Source organism: Etheostoma spectabile, chromosome 5 (assembly GCF_008692095.1).
Source record: "Etheostoma spectabile isolate EspeVRDwgs_2016 chromosome 5, UIUC_Espe_1.0, whole genome shotgun sequence".
Taxonomy (NCBI): Eukaryota; Metazoa; Chordata; class Actinopteri; order Perciformes; family Percidae; genus Etheostoma; species Etheostoma spectabile.
The window spans coordinates 1,358,930-1,381,284 of NC_045737.1; the positions used below are offsets into that span (position 1 = coordinate 1,358,930).

A 22,355-nucleotide genomic window follows, 5' to 3' on the forward strand; every position below is an offset into this window, starting at 1 on the left:
CATGTTATTGTCTGGGAAATGGAAAATAGAAGCCTCCATTGTTGGAATTGAATTAAAAACAACAATGAAAGCTGGGGCACAGGCTGAAAGTGAGCCCTACACACCCTCCCTTTGTATCGTTAAGAGAGAAACAGAATATTGGAGAAACACTCCTACCAAATTTTACAGCAACATGCAAGTTGAGATACAGTATATGGAGCTCAAGAGTCTCCAGTTCAAAATGTAATTTGGATATAGAATGTAGGACTTGATATATCATTTCTGAGTGTGGTTTTATGGACATTACTAATTATGTCTGACAAAAATAATCTTAACATAAAAAGCTGACCCGTTTTTACAGTTAACATGTGTCCACTGTTCATTCAGTTGTTGTCTAAGGTCCTTGCCGTTATACGATGTTGTGTTTGTCACAGCTGTAGCTGTGGTGTACAATGCCAGCAGAAACCGTAAGGTGTTGAATTGCTAGTAAGTGCTGACTCTTTGCAAAATGAAGACCTGTTTCAACAGTCCAGCCCCATAAGAATCCCATTGAGATTTGTCTTACTAAATCAAGTTTTTCTGGAAAATGCTACTGTTGAGATATACTGTAAATAACCAGGAACTTAAACCCATAAATCAACCTTTGCATGCTCAATTTTGCTGCATTAGCAACAGTCATCCCACTGTGGCTGGGGAAACCAAACAAACCACCTCATCCTGATCGGTTTTGCAGCTCCATTCCAGCTGTAGCCTACTCAGTTTTATATTTCAATGTTATATGAATTTGTCTGCTATACAAAACCAAAAAAATGAAACAGAGTTTTTATTCTTAATTTGTCATGTACACACAGAACAACGTAGTGAAATTTAATTACTGTATTTAACCCATCCACAGTATTAGGAGCAGTCAACAGCTATACAGCATCCAACTTGGGGTTCAATGTCTTAGTGACACTAAGACATGTGGCCGGAGGAGCCTGGGATTAGACCACCAATCTTGCGGTTGAGGAGCGACCGCTCTACCTCAGAGAGCCACAAGCCAAAAGTCAATGTCTAAACAGCCTGTTCATTAGACTTATCAAAGAGCTGTCTTTCCACGGGAGCCTGTGTTGACTTCAACTCATAAATCAACAGGAAATGAATCACTGTATCGATTACCAAGTCCAGTTTTTATTCCCTTTTTATAGCAACAAATCAATAATCACAGTGCTAAAAAAAGAGCCAGATGGTGAAGAGGTGCACTCTAGTATCATGACTTTGACATTTTAGAGTTTGCGGCATATATATTAAATATTTAATTTATGATAAACTCACAAAAATGTAAATTATAGAAGGGAGTTGTTGATTCAATGATTCAATGACACTCATATGTCATTAGGTTATTTGACCACTGCTAATATTTGACCGAAAAAGGTTACTTAGAGGTCCAGATGTAACGTTTTTAGTTGTTCATGATCAAAATCTGTCTTGCCCTGTTTTCAAACCTGTCGTTTTTCATGAATATTTACCACCACCATCAATTTTAAGTATTCCTATTGGTTGAAATTTGACATTTGCATTTGCATGAACTGGGGTAGATGCTCCATATTCATGCCCCATCTTGAAATACGTTAGCAGGTAAGGGACATACAGGATATACTGCTCCCATTCTCGCATTTTCGCTGTCACATGATAAACTCACAGGTGCTGCTAATGGGTATCGTTGCTTCCCGGCCCCAGCAAGCTTTGAAGAAGGAAATATGGAGGACCACACATATTCAAAATCCAAATTTCAGGAAAAGGAGTCTTCTTCTTTGCCTAGAAAAAAGATTTTGAAAAGAGCAAGATATCCACTTCATCAGAAAAAAAGAGTGAACAATGGAGCTGCCTTCCAAAGATGGAAAGACCAGTTTCTATATTCTTCCTCCCTAGAATGGGTGGTGTACTAAAAGCAGCTCTCTCCATTGACCATCTTCCTATTATTGGGCTCGATGAGACCGTGCATGGCCTGCCTGTTAGCGAAGATTGTCCTGATGACCCCTTGCCAAGTCTTGAGATGCCGATTTTGCCAGGCCCTGAGAAGTTCGTCTGTGAAGAAGACATTGTTAGTGTTGGCAGCTGTGACTTATGAGAACTGTCTGATAAAGCTTGTTAAGTTTGTAGCTTTTCTTGTGGAGAGATGCACCGGCGTTCCCCAGACAGGTCAAGTGTGTGGCAGTGCTGCTCCTTTACACACAAACATCTTGTTTAAGGGCACAGCAATGAGTGTGAAATGGGTATCCTTGACCATGGATATCATCATTTTGTAGATGATTGCAGAAATGACTCTCCAGGACACTGTGCACAGTTCTGTAGCTACACTACTATGGAGCTTGAAAGCAAGGCAGTAATCCATGTAGCCACCATAGACAAGCATCAGCGTCCGCTGCCTGTCTTTGAATTATCGGATAATGATCTCTAACTCTTTATGCAGAGAGGTTAAAATGTACTCAAGATAGAAAACATAGCGAGTTGAATAATATAGCTAGCATTTAGGTAACGTTTATATGACATTAGCTTGTAGTCATTACAAATTTGCTAGGTGGTGTTAGCTATAAAATATAGCAAACTTAACATCAACATAGCTAACATCAACAAGACACTTTGTTGTACTCACAAAATCTTTAGATACAATTTCACAATTAATAAAAACTAAATGAACAGACCTAATCACCGGAGGGAAAGCTGGATGAAGACATGGATGTCATCTTGGTTTTTTGAAGCGTGAAGGCTACCATAGCTGTAATACGTACTTTGAAATGCGTGGCGCAAGAGAGTTGATTACAATAGATGATTTCAAAGCTAAATGGGAACACATTGGACCTTTAAAAGAAGTAGTGTGTCTCTGTTCGGCTGCTTACATGAGTGCACTAACATGTAGTATACTGTGTACTCTGCCTGGCTTGTTTTCTGAACTGATGGCATTATGGGGTTACGGTTGCATATATCACTATGGAATAGTCTGTTTCACTATTTCAATAATAACTGCTGCAGCTTCCTTACAACTTTAATAAAGCATTGGTGGAGCGCGACCATCGCTGTCCCGCTATGTGAATAGATACGCAAATACAGGGGGGTGGGTTTTTGCTCTTCCTGTCTAATGTTGCCTGCTGTAAATGCTAAATAGCAGAATCCATTTGACGATGGCTGCTGTAGTGGTTCCAGGTCCGATTTTCTTTTCTTTCTTTTGGTTTTCGTTAGTCAAAGTGTTTTTGTTTTTTAACTCAGTAACAGATAAGACTTGTAATGTAGCGAAGTACAATACTTAACTCAAAACGTAATCAAGTACATTTTAAAATACAGACTTTAAAAACTACTTGAAAAATACAAAATGCACAAAAAACTACTCAAAACAGTAACATGAGTAAATGTATTTTGTTACTTTCCACCTCTGGCAAATAGCTTTAGAACAATCATTAGTCATGATAAACAACATTCTGAAACATAAGTCTGAATTTCTAATTCCCAGAGCAAGACAGCGCTATTACTTTTAGGGTGCTAGACCTAGTCACCTTGTCGCTATGAGATTAAGGTCCTGTGATTATTTTGCAGATTCTTGCACTATTAAATCTTTAAATTATAATCTTGTAACTGACCCTGTTGAAATAAACAACACAAATAAGACATTTTATTCCAATATACAAGGTTACTTTGGATAGATCTCACTGTGACAGATGGTTAAATCAGCTTGACTTGCCTCAGTTATCAGCAGAGGAATGAGCAATCTTGGGCAAATTGATTGCTATTGAGGAACTAAGGGTGGCAGTACATGTGAGAATGCAAAAAGGAAAACCACCAAGCTTTGATGTACATTTTTGGGAAATGTTGGGCCCTTTCCTTCTTGACATGATTAACTTCTCTATTGAAAAGGGTGAATTCTCAAGGTATGTTAACACAGCCTTAATTTCCTTACTCTTGAAAAAGCAGGATCCAGAGTGTTCTAGCTATTGAGACCTCTGAGTATAAAAATCTTTGCAAAGCTCCCAGCCTTCTCCACATTGTTGATGCGGAAGAGGACAGTAAGACCATAGTGTCACTTCTTTCTCTTGACGCAATGAAAGCCTTGGACAGACTTGAGTGGCGATTTTTATGGTCAGTCTTAGAGGTGATGGGCCTTGGTAAAACTTTTATTGGTATGATTAAAGTTTTGTATTCTAATCCCTCAGCCCAAGTCTTAACGGGACATACCTACTCCTATTTAGTTACAGTATCTACAGATTCCCGCCAAGGTTGCCCCTCGAGTCTTGCATTATTTGTCATTTCTCTTGATAAGATAAGATAACATAAGATAATATTTTTTTTTTATACTTTATTTTTGGTAAATTTTTTATACATAGCAAAACAACACCAACACACACACCCCAAATTCAAGTAAAATGAAAAAAAAAAAAAAAAAAAAAAAAATTCTCAAGTGCAGTGAACAGCAATCTGAACAGAGAGGTCACCAAGGGGGGGGGGGGGGGGGTGGAGACAGCAATACATCACAAAGAAAATTAACTTAAAACAAAGATTTTAGATGTACAGGTTACAGTGCTTGTAGAGTTCCATGAAGAGTCAAACAGGTGAGAGTTACTTTGCAGACTTACCAAGTCCTTACAGTACCCAGAATAATGAAGTTAACAATACTCAATTTACTTTCAAATTCATATATATTAACCATTTCGACCAACATTTTTGGAATTTGTTTTCCTGGAGTCTAATGGAGAAGGTAAGCATTTCCATTTCACGTATTTCTTCAACAATGGCTGACCAGTCACACAACGTCGGTGGGCTCCCACTGAGCCACCGTCTTGTTATTGATTTCTTTCCTGCTATTAGTAGTATTTTCAGAAGGTACTTATCTTGAGTATTGAGTTCATTTGGTAAATTATCAAATTTGGTATATAGTTTTAAATTCGCACTCAATTTCGAAACCAAGAATTGCTCTCATCTCTTTGGCTACCTTCAGCCAGAAGGAATGAATCAATGGGCAGCCCCAGAAAATATGAAAGTGGTCAGCCATTACACTGTTACATCGTCTCCAACAATGCCCAGATTCAGATCTGCCAGTCTGAGAAAATGTCCTTTTGGGAGATATAAAAAACCTAACAATATTCTTCCACGAGAATTCCCTCCAGTGACCTGAGTTAGTGGTGGTTGAGTTTGTTGGCAAATGTTGAGCCACTCATCCTCCGTCAGCGTTATTTAGCCTCTCTTCCCATGTATTTTTAATATATAATGTAGATGTTTTTTTATTATTTTCTAAGCACACATATAGTCTGGACAGCCTCTTTATAAGATTTACCTTTATAAGCATCGATAAAGATAGTAATGAGGTCCTGATCATTTTTTCCCAACATTTTAATGTTCTTATTAAAGTGATGCCTGAGCTGCAAGTATCTGAAAAAGTCTCGTTTGTCAAGGTCAAACTTTTCCTGCAGTTGTTGGAAACTTTCAGATCAGTAACAGAAGAAATCATGCAGTATGATGTCAAGCCTTTTCTGGTTAGTTGATTGAATTTTGAGTCAAGTTGTGTTGGTACAAAGTCCCTATCGTGCTCGATCCATCTCAATATCCTAGTCTTCCTCTCCAAAAGTGGGTTTTGGAACTCTCTAAACCAGATATTGAGAGGGACCTTTGTGGCAACACACAACTCATCTGCATATTTAGTCTTGAGGTGTTTATCCCCAGCAGGGCCTGCAGGGGGATATCAATTTGACTTAATTCTAGTTCTTTCCATTTGCTTCATACCCTCTTCACACCAGTAAACTGCAAATTGCAGATGTGCTGCTCTGTAATAATTTTCCAAACATGGGAGTGACATTCCTCCTTTATCTCTTGGTAACTGTAACGTTTTTAACGTACCCTTGGTTTCTTATTCTGCCATATAAACCTGGAAATGATCCGGTTCCACTCGTTAAAACTGCTTGGGGGGAATTTCTATTGGTAAAGATTGAAAAAGGAATAACAGTTGAGGTAAAATTATCATTTTTATGATTTCTATTCGGTTGTACAATCGAGCATCAGGGGAGCCCATTTGTCCAGGTTATTTTTAACTTTATTAGTCATAGTACCATAATTAGCTTTGTATATTTTGTTTACGTTTCTAGTAATATTTACACCTAAATATTTCATGGTTCTGTTTTCCAATTAAATTTGAGCTGGTTACTTATTTCCTCTCGGGGTGAGTAGTTAAAGCACAGGGTCTGAGTTTTCCAATAATTTATAACCTGAATGAAGTCCAAATTGGTGGAGGCAGGACATGAGGTTGGATAGACTGGCATCTGGTTCTGATAAGGTCACCAGGACATCATCAGCATATAGACATAATTTGTATTCTCTTCCCTTAAATATGATTCCCTTAATTTCTGGGTCTTCCCTGATCTTTTGAGCAAGAGGTTCTATAAAAAGTGCAAAAAGGATAGGGCTCAGAGGACATCCTTGTCTACAACCTCGTTCCAGAGGAATTGTACCGAAAGGCCTCCATTATTTTGATCCGGGCTTCTGGTGAACTATATAGTGATTTTAAACTATTATAAATGTATTATTAAAACCAAATCGCTGCAGAACCAAATATAAGTATTCCCATCGTACAGAATCAAAGGCTTTTTCAGCATCAAAACTGATTGCTAATGATTTCAAATTATTTCTGCTCATAAAGTCGAACAGGTGTAACGCTCGCCTCACATTATCCTGAGTACGTCATTTTTGATAAAACCTGTCTGGTCTGTATAAATCAGTTCGGGAATAATATTTTCTAGTCTACTGACAATTATTGAAGTGAATACTTTGTAATCAATGTTCAAGATCGAAATGGGGCGGTATGAGCTACACTCACTTTATCCTTTCCTGGTTTTGGTATAATGGATATTATGCTTGTTTCCAGGATGGTGGAGTTTCCCTCCTTTAAGCACATGATTAAAACACTTTAACAACAGAGGTATTATAGATCTCCTAAATATTTTATACCATTCAGCTGGTAATCCGTCTCCTCCAGGTGACTTACTTGCTTTCAATTTTGAGATGGCTTTATCAACTTCTTCTGGTGTGATATCTGCTGATATCCACTTATTTTGCTCAATGCCAATTGAGGGGAGGTCTAAGGAGTCTAGAAACTGTTTTACTGAGGGAAGCTCAGTCAATTCAGGTTGACTATATAAGTTCCTGTAGTATATTTCAAATGATTTATGTATTTCGTCTGGGGAGAAACACATCTGGTTGGAAATAGGGTTTTTAATTTTAAAGATGGATCTGTCTAATTGTTGTTGTTTTAGTCGCCAGGCTAATATTTTTTTCGCTCGAGGTCCATTTTCGTAATACGTTTGTTTGATATATTTGAGATTAAGTGTCACTTTGTCATCGAGCTTCTGATTTAGGTCTACTTTTAATGCAGCTATTTGCTGTAGTAGAGCAGGATCTTTGGTTTCAATATGTTTCTGCTCTAAAATGTTTAGTTGTTTAGTCAGGTCACTATAAGATAATATTTTATTCATCCCACAGTGGGGAAATTCCCTTGCAACAGCAGCAGCAGTTTGCTACAGTAAAAGCAAAAAAAACAACAAGTAAAACACATAAACAGGCAAAAAACAGACAATGAATGTATAGACTGAATGTAAAGTGGCATCAAATAAATGGTATTGTAAAATGCGGTTGCCATAGTACAAAAAATAATATTGCAGTGTAAGTAAGTGACGTTAAAATTGAATTGAATATGTAATTAAAATAATATAGCAAAAGTAGATAACAATAATATAAATTATATTTACCTGTGACCATAAACAAAATTGAAAAAGTAAGTTACTTGTAATGGAAAAATGTAAATACAGAAAATAAAGATATACAGAGAGTGTGTGGAGTAAATGAAAAACAGGATTGGCTCAAGCCATTCGCCAATTGATTATGGTGTCACCAATATGCATTCCTAATACACAGCATCATCTCTACTTATTTGCGTAATTTTTTTTTTTAGAAAACCCATCTTAGTTCCTTCCTCACCTTCTATTTTTATGCAAGGAGTATGGATGGGTGCTTATCAGGCTTTAGAATGAACTAGTCAAAGTCTACACTACTTCATTTAAATGACTCTGGCCGCAATTCAACCATCTCTGCCGACATTCCCTATTGTTAAGCAGTTTAAATATTTAAGCACTGAGGTCTTCCCTTGCTTAAACCAGATTGATAACTATTCTGTGGCTCTAAACAATATTTTAAAAGACATGGAAAAATGGATGGGTCTCCCCATGTTGATTCAATACTGTATCTCTGTGGTTAAAACCAGTTTTGTTACCCAGGATTAATTCTGTGAGCTCCATGCTGCCTCTCTCCCCTACTGCTGGCTTTTGGCGTAAATTACAATCAGCTGTTAACTGGCACAATTTCCCCCCTTCATTCAATAATACAGCACTCCTGATGGGTGGGAGGCCAATAAGCAAACAGCCCGCCGACCAGGTGTGTCAAAGCTTCCGAGTGATCATCACAAACCGGGAATTTACTTGAAAGAGTCTGGAACTCGTGGCAGTCGAAGGTCCAGTTGGGAGTTTGGATGGAGAGTCCACTGTGATCTGAAGGGATAATCTTCGCTAACTCACTAGCTATCAGTAACCGTTAGTCTTGAGGTTGAATTTATGAGTCAAAGCAGGGGATAGAAAGATGTTGGAAATGACCAACATCCTAACCAAAATCTAAGTTCCGAAAAACAAAAAACATGTGAATTTTGTGGATTGTGAAGTGGCGATATTTACGCCAGCGTCCTCATATTCCAATACAAGGGGAGGCTTATGATGTAAGAGTGTAATGTCGTCCATTGCCTGGAAAGAAATAGGATTCACTATATTGATACAATTTGAATTTTGAGTTTTATAATGTGCTCATGTGTATGTTAACTCTAAACAGAGTTATTGATACTATCTGAATTCCAGCAGGGGGCGACAAATGCAGTTTCTAAGAAGGTCGATTTCTGTAGAAGTCTTTGACAAAGTGACCCACTTCTAATTTGATTTTTTACCTCGTAAACATTTCATAAGAGTTTAATGGTCACAATCGCAGTTTTAAGTCTTCGAAACCCCGAATGATGTTCATCTTTTGATTAAATGGTCTTTGTTGATTTTAAATGGCGATAAGCGGGGTGTTTTAGGCTTTGGCTAGATGTATGTCAGTGAAGTTGGATGTAACGTGGACCTCCCTCACTCCTCCCCTCCACATCCAGCCAGAGGCTGGCTGTAACGGCAACTCACAACAGATTAGCATATCTCAACAAACCAATGAGTGAGTCAGCATGCCTGCCATTAATATTTTAGTCATGTTGGTTTCCCGCTTTTACAGGCAACGCTTTGCTGCTTGCTCCTGTCGTTGATTTTTTGCTGATTTTTTGTGATAATCGGCTTTTCCTCTGAGAAACTATGAGCAGCGGCTCTTGGAAACACTTCAAAAACTGGACTAACATTTTTGTAGACATGTAGGTATGCATATTTTAAAATTTCTGGTGAGCGTGGCCTCCCAAATAGCTCAACCTGTCTACAGTGATTGAGCTAAAGCTAATTTAGCAGCAAATGCCTCCTTTCTCCGTAAAGACTATAAAAACTCCTTCAAAAGTTTTGCACTTCTGGAACCAGGTTCCTTCTAGAAGTGAAGTGGAAGTTAACGGATCTTGTGGAATAAAACCACTTACCAGGCCATAACAATGGACAGAATTATGCAAACACCCGGCAATTAGCACCAACAAGAACAAAGAAAAAAGGAGGGGAACTGGTAATAAATCAACAAGTGGCGGTCCTCCCGGGAAAACCGTCTGGTGCGAAGCCAAAGAGTAAAATTTTCCTGGGAAATGGGAGGACGCAAACGGGCCCGGGGGCCCCTAAAGGTTGTGATATGACGGCTTGGCTGCTTTATCATCTGGGCAGAGCCCCTCTTAAAACCCCTGACTAGTAGGACACAGTCGTGGACAGCTGAAAAAGGGAAAATAAGCAACAAAATGCCCCCCAACAACCTTGTGTGCAATGGATAACAGATTGCTCCTCTGTGCAAGAGCTTGGACAGTCATCTGTGACCGGGACGCGTTCATCACCACCCCGCAGGGTAGGACTGAGAGCAATTCAAAAAGTAAAAAGCTAACAACGGGCCTCAAACCTGATTGGTGGGTGACTCTGCGGGTAAAAGATTTAAAAAACAGTAAAAACCCCAAAAAATACTATGTTTTCCCAAGACTGGTGTCCTGATTTGCCCCAAAAAATCCCAGTATCGTGGCAGCACCCCCAAACCTGTGAAGACCATTATTCGCATATAGGGTAAAATATTGTGTTAAAGCAACAGTCTGAATTGCTGAAACTGGACTTTAGGGAATGCTTGACACAGTCCCCCCCTAAGCGCAAATGTGTTTATCAGTGGTCCTATACCGTCAGTCAGAAGGGGGAGATGAGAGTTTCACCGACGTTGGGACTAAACAAATGGCGTTCAACTGAATGTACCCGTCCACTCTCTGAAGTTCATTGACAATTTAAACATTTTCTGGGGGCGCAGACATCTTTTTAAAGCGATGACTTTCCCCTTAAACCCAGGAGTAAAGCTGTTCACCTCTAATTGCTTTACTTTCTGCGCTACACATCTGCCCCCTTTTGCCAAGGTCACAAAACAAAAGGAAGAACAACAAAGTGCGGCATGATCCAGCACAGCCCCCCTTTTGCAAAGATTGACCATGGGAGAACCAGAGAGCAGAGGACACGAAACCTCCACTCCCCTCTCACCCGTCCAGCACCCCTAAAACCCTTTCCCCAAAACCCCGAACCTTCTGAGGATTCATCCCCTGCTCTACTGATGTCTCCACACCCCCTTCCCTTATTTCCCCCATCAATTAGCACCCCTTCCTACCCCCATGGCTCAACCCCGGGCAAAAGTAAAACGCCAAGCACCACTCCCAGGATGTCAGAAAACTCCTTCCCCCCAGACTGATAAGGACGCTTGTGTGCAAAACTGGCAAGACTATCTGATATGTGCCGGGCCTTGGCTGCAGGACTAGTGATACTATGACTCTTTTCAAGACAAGCCCGGGCCCTGTGGATTCAATTCTTCCTCAATTTCTGTGGGGATAGGTATAGGAAAAGAATGGTGAATAAGCACTTAACTGCAAACTTAGAAAATTTGGCTCCTTTCCTTGTCAGCTACAGCCTGTCCCAAAAAATAAAAACACACTAACACTACTAATAAACGTCAGGTTTTTGGCGGGAAAATCATTTTAATCAATGATTTTATTACTAAGCACAATCTAGATTTTATGTTTTAACTAAAACCCGGGGTTAAAACATAATAACAGCGCTGCTGTTCTCATCGAGTCGCTCCCCCTAACTTCATTTTATGAGTGAGAATAGAGTGAATAAGAAAGGAGGTGGAGTCGCCATTTGTTTAAGACTCATTCCACTGTACGCAAATATGTTATGGAAATTTTGTTTTCTTTTGAATATTTTGCTCTTCAATTAAGTTTTCCCCTCAGCGATGTTTCTAAATATCTACAGGCCCCCTAATATGTGCAACCTTCATTGATGACTTCACTGAACTGCTGTCTATTATCGCATTAACTTGGATTGTAATCTTGCGGTGATTTTAACATTCATGTTGACAGCCCCCAGGACAGGGGCCAAAAGAGCTGTGTTGTTTTTTGAGAACTATGGACTGACTCAGCATGTGACGGGGCCCACCCACAATAAGGGGCACACCCTTGGGCTGATTGTCTCCAAAGGTCGAACATTTCCAAGGTTGTTTGGGGACTGACGTTGCTCTTCAGATCATTCCTGTGTTTTCTTTAACGGCACTATCTCTGTGCCCAAAAATGTCCAAACAAAGATAATCAGAAAACGGTAATCACTGGGAAAAAACCAGTGACCATTTATTCAGCTTTTCTCCTCCACACCAGCCCTCTCTGGGCTATCAGTCAGTGAGCTTGTAGATAATTTCAACTGTAAAATTTCAAATGTTTTTGATGCCATTGCCCCACAAGGTCAAAGTTGTATCTGGTAAAAAAAATCTCCATGGGGAAATGTCCTACTGGTGAGAACAGAAACAAGAGAGTGTAGGAAAGCTGAACGAAGGTGGCGAAAAACAATCCCTGGGGCCATTATAACTCCTATAAAGAGAGACTTCGCATTTATAATTTGGAAGAGGAATGCAAAAAGGCCTTTTTCTCTGATATTATCTCTAGAAACAATAATAATTCCCGTGCTTTGTTTGCTACTGTTGATAGGTTAAAAAACCCTCCATACCAGTAGCATCTGAACTTTATCTACCAAGGCCTGCAAAGACTTTGCCTCCTTCTTCAAGACAAAATTCAAAAGATTAGACAAAAAGTCAGTGCCTCCATATCAAGTCAGGATGTGTTGTCACGGTTCAAACAAAAAAAAGTTCCAATATGACAGAATGTCACCGTCACCATACAAAAACCCGGGACATATTCAACATCTGAAAACCCCGACCTGTTGCCTTGATGTTCTACCAACGGGACCCTTTTCAAAAATGGGTTTTCCCAATTTTGACTTTTGACTTCTACAGATTGTGAACACATCTCTTCTTTCAGGTATCTTTTCCACAGGCCCCGAAACTGCAGTAAACAAGCCCCCTCTTAAAAAGAACAACCTAGACAAGTCACTAATGGGGCAACTATAGGCATATCAAAAACCCTTTCCCTTTTTAAGTAAATCATGAAAAAGTAGTCTTTCAACAATCAACCATTCTTGTCACTAAGCACAGTTTGATACCTTTTCAGTCGGGGTTTCCGACCAAACACAGCACTGAAAAGGCTCTTGTCAAAGTCTTTAATGACACCCCTTAACACAGATAATGGCAAAATTTCAATCTTAGTATTACTTGATCTCAGTGCTGCATTTGACCGGTCGACCATGAAATACTACTAGACCGATGGAAAACTGCGTTTGGGCCTTCTGGCTCGTACTAAACTGGTTTTAATCCACCCAAGAATAGGGATTACTTTGGTGTCTATAGGTAATTATGCATCTGAGCGACAAATAACGTGGGGAAGTTTCCGCAAGGCTCCATTCTGGGCCTCTTCTGTTTTTTAAAATCTACTGCTTCCACTGGCTCAGAGTAGGAAAAACAAAATAAATTACCATAGTTATGGGGGACGACACACAAATTTACATAACCTTATCGCCAGGGGACTATAGTCCAATACAAAAACGGACTAAGTGCATCGAACAAATAACGGTGGATGTGCCCCGAACTTTTGAAATTTAAAAGAAGGAAAAAAAATTTAGGTGGTTTTTTTTTTGGGGCAAGGAGGAACGATTAAAGTCTGCGCTCAGCTTCAAACAACAATGTTTTAAAAACAAAAGACAAAGCCAGAAAACTTGGGTGGTCATGGGACTCAGACCTGAACTTTAACAGCCACCCTTAAGACCCAATTTACAAAGTCAGCCTACTATCACCTTAAGAATATCAAGGGTTAAAAGGACTTATGTGTCCAACAGGATTTGGAAAAACTTGTCCATGCCTTTATCTTCAGTAGACTTGACTCGTAACGGGGTCTTTACAGGTCCCCTAAAAAATCATCAGACAGCTGCAGCTGATTCAGAACGCTGCTGTCGAGTCCTCACTAAGACCAAGAGACGGTCACATCACCCAGTTCTAAGTCTTTACCATGGCTTCCTGTGTCTCAAAGATTGATTTCCAAAGTACTCTTGCTATTTAAAAAATCACTTAACGGTTTAGGTCCAAAATATATTGCTGATCTGCTACTACACTATGAACCACCCAGACCTCTCAGGTCATCTGGGACAGGTCTGCTTTCTGTCCCCAGAGTCGAACTAAACAGGTGAAGCAGCTTTCCAGTTCTTGTCCTATATCTGGAATAAACTCCCAAAAACCCGTAGATCCGCTGTACTCTCATTCTTTTAAATCAAGGCTGAAGACCTTTCTATTGATGCTGCCTTTTTAAATGGGCTAATCATTTCTTTAAATTTCTTATGCTGCACTGTAAATTATTCTTGTGTTTTATGTTTCTCTTTGGTTTTTAACTGTCTATTCATGTGTTTTAAAACCCGGGTTTTTTAAAGCTTGGATTTTAACTGTTTTACTTGTGGTTTATCTGTTTAACTGATTTTGTGTAAAGCACTTTGAATTGCCCTTTTTGCGAAATGTGCTATACAATAAAGCTGCCTTGCCTTGCCTTGCCTCTATGGGGTGATCACATTTGCCATATTACCATAACTTGATATATGCTTATACAGGAAAATGTTAGTTAGATACAATGTCAGAATGTTTTAAGATATTTTTTCCTCCTCCAGACATCAAGGTTTTTTATCTTGTAGCATTTCCCCATCTCTAGCTAACACATTTGAGGTGGGACTTTTGGCTCAATGTGTGGGCCTTTTGACTGCTGTCTCGTTAAGAAATTAAATGATGTGTTTTGTTGGATTGACAAGGAGGAGAGGCTAGGGTCCAATTGAAGATTAAACAAAAGGTTGAGTTAAACAGCATGATGAAATGACATGACCAAAAAACAAATGTGGAGTCCCCAGTTTAACGTCCTGTATCATTGTGCATTTCAGAATTAAATTCCCGCCCCTGGGGTTTCTATTTCCAGGCCCCCGTGGCATGGGATGTGGGGTTTTGTTCTTGCTTTTTTCATAGCCTCAGATTTGGGTAACCTCCGCATGAACATTGGGGTTTCCCCCCCGGGTCACAGAAAAAAAATTATCTTTTTCAACGTAGTTAAACTCAGCAGGAATGGTTTTTCAAGCGGGCAAAAGTTTGCTTTGCTGGGAAAAAGTTTTCTTTCTATACGTAAATCCAGAGGACCTAATTAAATAAACAAAGAAATTTTGGGATGGTGGGGTCAGAAAGGATTAAGGAAGCATTTGATTTTTTTAGGGGGGACATAAGTACTTGTTTTAGAAAAAAGCATTGTTTTAGCTTTTAAAAAACCCAAACAGTTGCACTTAAAAAGTTTTTTTTCCCCCCAATGGCCTTTGTTAGGCAGCGGGGGAGACAGAGTTTATTGGTGCAGGGATTAAGGATTTTTTTCAAATTTTTAAAAGGGTTTTGTTGTTTTAAGATAAAAAGGTTAAAAAAATTTGAAGGGTTTTTTACCTAATCACCTTTGGTGCCCCCCTTTGGTAGAGGGGGCACCTAGATTTGGGGCGGGTTTAACTCCGCCCAGGCCCCTTGCTTGCATTCCCCCCCCCCTCTCCCCCCTTTTCAAGTCTTCAGTTGTCCTGTCAAAATAAAGGTGAAAATATTTTAAAAAAAAAAAGAGGAAAACAATGAATAATTAATTTCCACACCTTTCTCGGGAAAACTCGAAAAAAATTTTTTGGGCTTTAAACAGCAAAAACCCCTTTCTTGGCCGGCCCATTGCGCAACAGGACATGCAAAATTTTTGACAAAACAATAAATATCAAAAACTATGAACAGACAAACATAACTAATAATCAGTGGTATCAAAAATAATGGGGAAAGGGAAAAAAACCGACTTAAAGCCCAGTTGAGGTTAACCCCCACGGTTGATTTTTGGGTAAAAAAAGATAAAGTATGTACATATTTTTAAAAAGTTCCAAAAGTTTAAAATTTAGTTTTGGTAATTTTGGTTCGGGGTTTTAAAGTAAACTTGAAGATGAGTCCCAAGGGGGAGCAAAGTCCGCTTGGACTAGAACTCGCGATGAGGGATGTGGAAGAGGTGGAAAAGGGCCCGGGCCCCCGTAAAACGGAAGTCAAGATTTGGGGAATTTTTCATTTTTCCTCATTTAGAAAGGCTAGTGCTACAAACTTATTACGTAGGAATGACGAGTGAACGCAACGTTTTCTTTTATCAGACCGATTGATGAGGGAGGGGAAAAGGAGGGAGGGGGAGGTGTTTAGTGATTAGATGACAGAGCGGGGGTGTGTGTGTGTGTGTGGGGGGGGGGGGGGGGCGCTGAGGAGTTTTTTTAAATTTCCGATACAGATATTGCCCGTTTTATTTTTAAAAATATTGTACTCGGTGAAAGGGTTTATCCTGGGATATCGTTTCAGCCGGTACCCGGCTCATCCCAAATTTTTCTATACCATTTTTTAGAGAGAGAAAGGTTATCCTAGAAATTTCACTGATACACGGGCTAAAAATGTTTTGACTTTATAAAGACATCTTTTTGGGCCTTTACAGCCTCCCTTGATCAATACTAAAGAAAACAAAATGAATATGGTGTACCTAAAATAGCGTTGTGGTTTGGGGTTTTTGGGGGGTTATTTTTCCTTTCCCTTTGGGGCCCCTTTGTTTTTTTTTGTCGTTTTCTTGTGGCCTGTTTTACGGCCCGTTGCCCCCTGTTGTGTTTTTTTCTACTTTCCGCTTTTTTTTGGTGCGTTCCTTTTTGTCTTCCCCTTTGTCTTGTCTAGCTTCACTTTTTGTCGTTGCCCGCCCCTAAGTACACTGATGTCTCACCTGTTCCCGTCCCTCATTCCCCGTTTTTAACCCGGGTTTTTCCTTTGCTCTGTTGGATCTTTCCCAGTCTTTTTTGATTCCATTGTTTGTTTGTCCGTGTGCCCTGGTGTTTCCCCCCTTTGTTTCCCTGTCCTTTGCTATGTCGGAGTCCAACCCCCCTGTGAGTTTTCCCCTCTACGTTTTTCCTTGGTTTTTTGCCTTTTCCCCAGACCCTCATTGGATTGTTTTTGGGGAAACCCCCCGTTGCTCTTGTTTTGGGAAAACTTGGCCTTTTAAAATTAGTTCCCTTTTGCCTGTCTCCCTCGGGTCCTTCTTTGCTGCCCAAGCAAAGCTTTAAAAATTTAAACAAACCCAACCATACTATTCCACTGCTACAGTCGAGTACTGAGATCTGAAAACTTCAGGGCCCCCTTTTACCCCCAGATGGTGTAGCAAAGAAGTGCCAGTACATGGCCCCCGGTTTTGGTTTATCCTTCCAAAACCCAATTGAATTATTTGTTATGGGAGGGGGTTTTTAATAAAAAGTCAGGGTCTTTTCAAAAACTTTAAAAGTTTGGTTAAACAACAATGAAAAGGTGAATTAACATAGGTTTTTTTTATTTTGAAAAACAAAGCGCATCACTTTAAACCCATAGGGAAATTTTTTAAGGAAGAGCGGGTTGGGAGAAAATCATTTTCAGTTACGTTTAGCTGAGAACTTCAAAAAAACTTTTTCACGGGTTTAAAAAAAAAACGTTTGTACACGGTATCCTTAAAAAGTTTTTTAAAGTTGTTCGAGTCTTTTGTCGTGGGGTTAAAAAACCCACCCAGCCGGGGTTTCGATGAATCTGTAGTCAGATTGGTCTTAAAGGGGTTGAATTTATTGGCCGGGAGTTTTAATATAAAGGTTCTTCCCCCCGGTCGCGATGCGCGGCAGAGTAGTTGGTTTCCACCGACTCGGGGTGGAGCGTCTTCCAGGCCGACGGGGTACTTTCCTTTTGCTTTACGAAAAAATGAAAAAAAGCCCGGGCTTGGGAAAAAAAACGTTTGGTGTCCCATTTCAAACTCACCGCAGGTTGAGGGGGGCCCCCCCACGCTTTTGTGGTTAGCATACCAAACTCTACTGAAGAAGTTGCTGCGGGCTACGAAATGTTGCGTATCCGCTACACGTCAGGCTAATTAACATTGGTTTTTGGGGAAGTAAAAAAAAACCCCCCCATTTGAGGAGCGAAGCTTTATTTTTAATACAATTATGGTACAAAAGGTGCACTAAACCACAGGTAGTTTACAACGGGCATTAAAGGGGAACACCAAAAACAATTGTAATTTTACCTAGCAGGCAGGCTAAAGCTGTTGCGCCAACGTGGCGGCGTAGCTTAGCTGTTTTAAACTTTTGAAAATGAAAAAAAATCACCCTCTAAGCGTGTTTATGGGCTCGGTTTAGAATAGACTGTTAATATTAAAAAACAAAAACCACATATGCCCGACCCGTGGCAAATACAAACCGGCACTTTTCTCCCAGGGGACGTATGCAAGGGGATTGGGGGGGAAAATAGGAAAAATAAATTTCCCAAAAATTCATGGTAAAAATTAAACCTAACAGGGCTTAAGACGTTTACCCACAGAGAAGGGAAAGGGATTATGTCCTTGGTTCCCAACTTAAAAATTATTTTTTGGGCCCGTCCTTGTTGGGCCCCTCAAAGGTTTTAACCCCAAGTGTCTGTTTTTTACCTTAGAAACTATGACTGGCCTGGGGACTCCTGAGTTCTTTGGCCAAGTTTCAACAAAATTTCCCCGCACCTGGGCCCCCCCCTTTGGGGTTTCTAAACATAAGCCCTGTAGTTCCGATGGTGGGTGACCAAAGCCCAAAAAGGGAACAAGGGGGTTTTATGTTAAAAAACATTTTAGTGAGGTTTTCTTATTCCTTTTTGACTTGCAGAAGCTTCTACTACCCCTGTCTCTTTTTTTTTTACCCTTTAATTAAAAAACCGCACTAAGGTTTAAATGTCCCTTGGGAGAGTGGAAGTTTTTTACTGTCAGCCAAAAAATGTGGTAAGGAATCAGGCTTACAGCTCCCTTTGGAATTTTTGGTCCGGTCCCTTTGAGGATGGGGGAAGCGACCCGCCGGGATCGCTTTCGATGACAGATTTTGGCCCACTTTCCCGATATTGGGTTTAAAACTTTTTGGAAGGGGTTCACAAGACGCGGCCGTCATTTTTATACATGACACCCGTCATGGGGGAGAAATTTTGATAGTTTGGCGTTTTTCATTAAATGCTCTAAATTATACAATTTTTTTGCAAAAATTTGCATTTTCGAGATGTCTTTTGTCATGACAACTTGATTTTAAATTTAAAAAATAATAAATACATGACAGGCCAAATTATCCAAATTTTTAATAAATATTATTTAGATTTGTTTTGGGTGGAGTCTTTGTGGGAGTTTCCAGCGCATACTGGGAGGATTGAGCCCCTCAAAGCAGTGTATGAAGGGTGCCCCTAGAAGAAGTGTGCATTTAAAATATGTTCAAAAGGTGCATTTTTTATGGAAGTAAGGCGGGCTATAAAAGAGCTGGTTTTTCTTTGGGGAAGGTAAAGGGATTTGGGGGGGACTTGGGGTTTTTCACTTTGTAAACCAATAACATGCACAAAAAAGATAACACAGCAAAGGAAAGGGAAAAGCCAAAAAGCATAACATGAGCACTTAAAATGCTCATGACAGCATTGTGAAGAGTGAAATGGGAGACTAAAAAGACGTTCAGGGTCAGACTTGTTGTTAGAATGGCTACAGTAAATAATAAGCTCCCGTTATCTAAAAGATTTTCAGTGTAATTGCTCAATATCTACATGATTTTGAGAATTTGTATCATCAAAATTAGATCGCCGTCCATATTAATTTGAGCCAGATTATAGGCTATACACCCTCACTGGAAATGCATCTCCATTCACATGTCAATAAGTTTCAGTATTGCAGATCTAACGTTAAGTCACACTGGACACAACACCCAAGTAACCAGACAAAGGACCATGCAGCTTAAAGCATAATTCGTTTGGATATAAGCGCTACATTTTGGAAGATAGACAAGATTCTAAACAGCGATGCCTGCGCTGCGCACACACACACAGCAGAGGTGTGTTACAACATGCAGCACATGTCTACCTGACTGGGAAAGATGCCGCTACGCTTGTTACTATAAGTAGGCTACAATAAAACCTAATAGTAAACATGTATCAATACCACTCACCTGTCTAGGCATGTAGGAAGCAATATATTTCACTTTGATCTGTCTGGGCAGTCTACTCTTATCCACCTTGCTGTTTACACTAACAGAGCTCTACTTTACCCTAAATAGCAAATAAGCTAAAACAAAAGGTGTTGGTTTGTAGTCTTACTGTTTATCTTAGTTTGACACAAATCTTGAAATATGGACAAATTCTTGTAAACTTAACAGCTGGCTAAACTAACCATCCTCTAAGCTGGTGCATCTCTGGATGTATTATAAGACCAAAATAAACCAACATGGCTACTTAATATGCATGTGAATGACACTATATCAATGTTCATTCGTAATGATAATGCTGGTTGTATTCTGGCCCTCTGCAAAATGTAATTGATGAACCCTGACCTAGGACTAGGTATAAATTATGTACTGTACATTTGCACAATGATGGTACTAGGCAAAAGTGAAACTAAGTCGGTCTAAGTGAAAATCATGGTTTTTGGTTTGAATCTGTTTTGTTCAGTTTGCCTTTAAGCAAAAAAACAACCAGCTAGAAAAACTTAAAAGGAACAGTTTTACTAAAAAGTGTTTTCACTTCAATCTGGAGGTTTTCATGTCATGACGTCACATCAGCTTGCTCGTCCGCCATTGCTCGTCCGCCATTACCTGCTTCAAATGTAAAGACCATCTGTGGCCCAGGACATCTCTTTTAGACAAGGTCAGCATTAGAAATTGTGTTATTTTACCGGAAAACAAGTTGTTTAATTTACATTTATGTTTAAGGGCAGAATGGATAACTTCAAAAAACGTACTTTAAAGACAGCTGTGTTTGTGCATGTGTTGGCTAAAGCTAGCTAAACCAGGCTATGGCAATGCCATATGTTGCCTCTGTTTCACAAATGCAAAGTTAATTGTTGTTAATTAGGGATGAGCCGAATACTCGGCTGAAACGAGTATCCGGTACGGATAAAGCACTTTTGCCGAGTACAAGTATTATACGATTAATACGAGTCAATATCCGTGCTCGGATTGAATAAGTCTCCACTGACTGTGTCTCCATTCTGTGATAGGCTAGTCAAAGTGCTAGTCACAGCGCCTCTCCCCTACACTATTCTGTGATAGGCTAGTCCCAGCGCCCCTCCCTACACACAAAGATTCTTCCTGTTGTGTTCCACCGGCCCTGCTCACACACGCTCAGGACACGGAGAAGTGTACGTCTCTCTTCTCAGGTCTCCGGGGCTTTTCTGTTAACATTTAGGGTTTCTTCAGCTTCAGGTTTGTTTTAAACTTCGGTTCAAGTTAGTACTTAGTAACCAGGAGACTTCTGGTAAGCGTGGGGATTGTTCAGACATAGTGCTTGGTAAAATGCGACTCGGGTTGCATCTCTGCCATTGTTTTTTTTTTTTTTTTTTTAAAACAGCCTGCTGGCTCTAACCAGTTTTTTTGAGTGTCTGAAACTTTCTTGCTGTGTTTTATAAAAAAATAAAAGGCAGTTGCGGTATAAATAAATAGTATTACAAATTAAGATACATACACAAACACATTGCTGTTATGGGTAGGTTGGACCCGAACACAGAAACAACACAAGCACATAGACAAAAGGTAAAGAAGAGGTTTTAATCCAACATAAAAACACACAGACGAGAAGCAGGTGGTGGTGGTGGATGATGGTCACACGGAGCGGGTCTGAGGAAACGGCAAACACTGACGACGGACACTGAGATAGGAACAAACAGAGTTAGTCAGAAGCAAGGTTTAGAGATTAACGTGTACTAATGACTGGCCTAGCTACCACGTAGGGGGTAGTACAAACTGGCGCCGAAGAGGTGTTCGGCCCGGGTATATATACTGTGGAGCTGGACTGACAAGAATGGTTAGCAGCTGGAGCTGGATTGATGAGGATGGTTAGCAGCTGTAGAGCTGGATTGATGAGGATGAGTTGCAGCTGTGTGGAAAGCGGATGGCAGAGTCTGGACACGCCTCTGAACCAGGCTCATTCCTATTGTTAATATTATTTGACTGTGATGTAAGTCTCGTTTTACTGTAGTGCTTGAAAAAACTATAAGGCTAGCTCCTTTCTAACATGCACCGCAATCGTGAACTAGCTAAGTTAATCTAGACATTGACAGCAGGAGCACTAACAGTAATGCAGGGCTGCCAACTATCACGCATTGGCCGTGAGACAAACGCATTTGACTGGTTTCACACGCTCACACGCCACACCCGCGATTTCTCACGCTGAAGTGTCAACCAGGTCGGTCAGATTTCTGAAAGATGTTTTTATCTATAGATCTAGCTGTTGAGCCACTAGTTGTGCTTTCAGAGACTGTGAGGGGGTTCAAGAGCATTCCCTGTCTGTGGAATTTTTAAATTGTCGCAAACTGAAAATATTTTTTTTCCACGAGCCATCCCAGGTGCATTTCCCCGGCTTCAGGTGTGTGCTCTGAGTATCACAGACCTGTCCGTCGCTTCGTGACCATTCTCTGTAACAACAGAGATGAGCAGCGCGGCTGGTAAGCGTAGCAGCTTCAGTTCATTTTAGTGGACTCGCTCTGCTGTGGGCAGTGACGCTTTGCATCCGTGCATGGATCTCCGATAATGAGCAGCGTACAGCCTCCTCTAAACTTTGTCAGAGACCAGAGACCCAAATGGGCCTCTTTGTCTGTGCGACGGTCTGAATGAGATCCACCATATAAGCGGAGCAATGACATGCACAGCAGACTATATTACAACTCTCCAAATCTCGGACAACAGAGATGCGAG

At 40.2% G+C, this 22,355-nt stretch overlaps 1 long non-coding RNA gene across 1 annotated transcript; it reads left to right on the plus strand.

Moving 5' to 3' along the window:
- Positions 1–1,638: 1,638 nt before the first annotated feature.
- Positions 1,639–18,010, plus strand: LOC116689532 (uncharacterized). The gene is made up of 3 exons (XR_004332018.1): positions 1,639–1,867; positions 6,863–6,866; positions 18,000–18,010. It is a non-coding gene; the product is annotated as an uncharacterized LOC116689532 (long non-coding RNA).
- The last annotated feature ends 4,345 nt before the right edge of the window (positions 18,011–22,355 follow it).